The sequence below is a fragment of the Aethalodelphis obliquidens genome, unplaced genomic scaffold (genome assembly GCF_003676395.1).
Source record: "Aethalodelphis obliquidens isolate GAN/ISIS:26980383/991018 unplaced genomic scaffold, ASM367639v1 scaffold64, whole genome shotgun sequence".
Lineage (NCBI taxonomy): Eukaryota > Metazoa > Chordata > Mammalia > Artiodactyla > Delphinidae > Aethalodelphis > Aethalodelphis obliquidens.
In genome coordinates, this window is record NW_020838008.1 from 4305539 (window position 1) to 4308022 (window position 2484).

Below are 2484 nucleotides of genomic sequence, written 5' to 3' on the forward strand. Positions count from 1 at the left end.
ACAATGTACAACACCAAGAGCGAACCCTAGTATAATTATAGATTCTGGGTGATAATGAGGTGTCAATGTAGGTTTATCAATTGTAACAAATGTACCACTGTTTTGTTTAATAATGGGACAGCCTCTGCATATGTCAAGGCAGAGGGTATACAGGAAATCTCTCTACCTTCTCCCCAAATTTGCTGTGAACTTAAAGTGACCTAGAAGTAAAGTCTATTTTTGAAAAACAGAAAAATAAAAAATCAAGAGAAACTATCAAACTGCTTTTCACAACAGCTCTATCATTTTATGTTTCCACCAGCAATGTATAAATGATCTAGTTTCTCCACAGCCTCATCACTATTTGGTGTTTTTACTAGTTTTTATTATAACCATTATGATAGGTGTGTAGTGTTATCTAAATATGGTTAAATTTTCATTTCCCTATTTGCTAATGATGTTGAACTTCTTTTCATGTGTTTTTTTGTGATCTGCATTTCCTTGTTAGTGATATACCTCTTCATACCTTTTGCTCATTTATAATTATATTGCTTTTTGTTTACTCAAGCTTTGAGATGTCTTTATATTCCTACATACTAATTCTTTGCTTGGATAACTAGTTTGCAAATATTTTTCTCTTAGTTTGTAGATCATCTTTTCATCCTCTTAACAAATACTTTTTGTAAAGCCAGTGTTGTTAATTTTGATGAAGTCAAAATGATTATTTCTTCTGGATTGAGCTTTTGGTGTCAAGTCCAAGACCTCTTTGCTTAGATCCTAAAGATCTTCCTCTATGTTTTTTGTTTTGTTTTGTTTTCTTACTAAAAGTTTTATAGTTTCACATTTTACACCTAAGTTCATGAACTATTGCAGTAATTTTCTTACAAGGTATAGGGCAAGTTTCATTTTTTTGTTATGGGTGTCCACTTGCTTCAGCACAGCTTGCTGAAAAGTCTATCCTTCCTCCATTGAATTGCTTTGGCAACTTTTAAAAAAATTATATTGTGAGTGTATTCCAGGGTTTTTATTATGTGTCGTTGAGGTACTAATCCCTCTACTAATACCACACAGTCTTGGTTAAAGTAGCTATGGAAAATGTCTTGAGCTTTCCTGTGACGAGCAAGTGGAACGAGGCAGGAACGTGGACGTCAGGCTTCTGGTTTTCATCTTGAAGACACCTTTAACTGCAAAGATGGTCAATGCACCAAAAACCCGAATGACTTTCTGTAAGAAATGTGTAAAGCATCAGCCTCACAAAGTGATCCAGTATAAGAAGGGAAAAAATCCCCTGTATGCCCAGGGAAAAAGGCTCTATGATCAGAAGCAGAGTGGCTATGGTGGGTAAACAAAGACAATTTTCTGGAAGAAGGCTAAAAGCACAAAGAAGATCGTGCTGAGGCTTGAATGTGTTGAGCCCAACTGCAGATCCAAGAGGATGCTGGCCATTAAGAGTGGCAACATTTTGAACTCGGAGGAGATAAGAAGAGAAAGGGCCAAGTGATCCAGTTCTAAGCTTTGGGAATCTTTTGTTCTTCTATTTTTAAGAGGAAAATGTGGAAGCTGTAAAAAAAATTGTCTCTATGAGAATAAATACAGTGATAGTCTTAAAAAAAAAGTTTTGAAACTGGGTATAGTGATTCCTCCAGATTTATTTTTTTAATATGTTTACTATAGTTCCTTTACGTTTCCATAAAATCTGTGCAATAATCCTTTTTTTTTTTTTTTGCGGTACGCAGGCCTATCACCGTTGTGGCCTCTCCCCTTGCGGAGCACAGGCTCTGGATGCGCAGGCTCTGCAGCCATGGCTCACGGGCCCAGCTGCTCCATGGCATGTGGGGTCTTCCCGGACCGGGGCACGGCAGGCGGACTCTCCACCACCACCAGGGAAGCCCTGCAATAATCCTTTTTTATATTAACAATGCATCTTGATGGGATTTTGGTAGAGATTTTGTTAGACCTATATATAAATTTGGGGAGAATTAGCATCTTTATTATGTTGAGTTTTCCCATCCATGAGCACAGTATGACTCTCCATTTATGTAGATCTTCTTTAACTCCTTTCCTCAGTATTTTGTAATTTTAGGCATGCAGATTCTGTACGTGTTTTTCCATTTATACCTAAGTACTTTATTTTATTTTGAGCAATTGTAAATTGTTTTTGTTTCTACATGTTTATTGTTAGTATAAAGAACTGCTATATTGATTTTTGCATGATGATCTTCTATATTACAATCATACTCAACTCATTTATTAGTTATAGATTTTTATGGTTTCCTTGGAGTTTTCTATGTAGACATTCATTTCATCTACAAGTAGGTCAGCTTTATTTATTCATTTCTAATCAATATACTTGTTATTTCCTTTCCTTGCCTCATTGTACTGACAATAACTTCCAGTAATTGTTAGATAAAGGTAGTGATACTGGATTTTTTTGCCTTGCTCTTGATCTTAGGTGAAAAACGCTCAGTCATTCACAGTTAAGGGTTTTATTAGTTGTAAGTTTTT

At 35.7% G+C, this 2484-nt stretch overlaps 1 pseudogene; it reads left to right on the top strand.

Annotated features, from left to right (window-relative positions):
* Positions 1-1171: 1171 nt before the first annotated feature.
* LOC113610673 (60S ribosomal protein L36a-like) lies at positions 1172-1491 on the top strand (annotated as a pseudogene).
* The last annotated feature ends 993 nt before the right edge of the window (positions 1492-2484 follow it).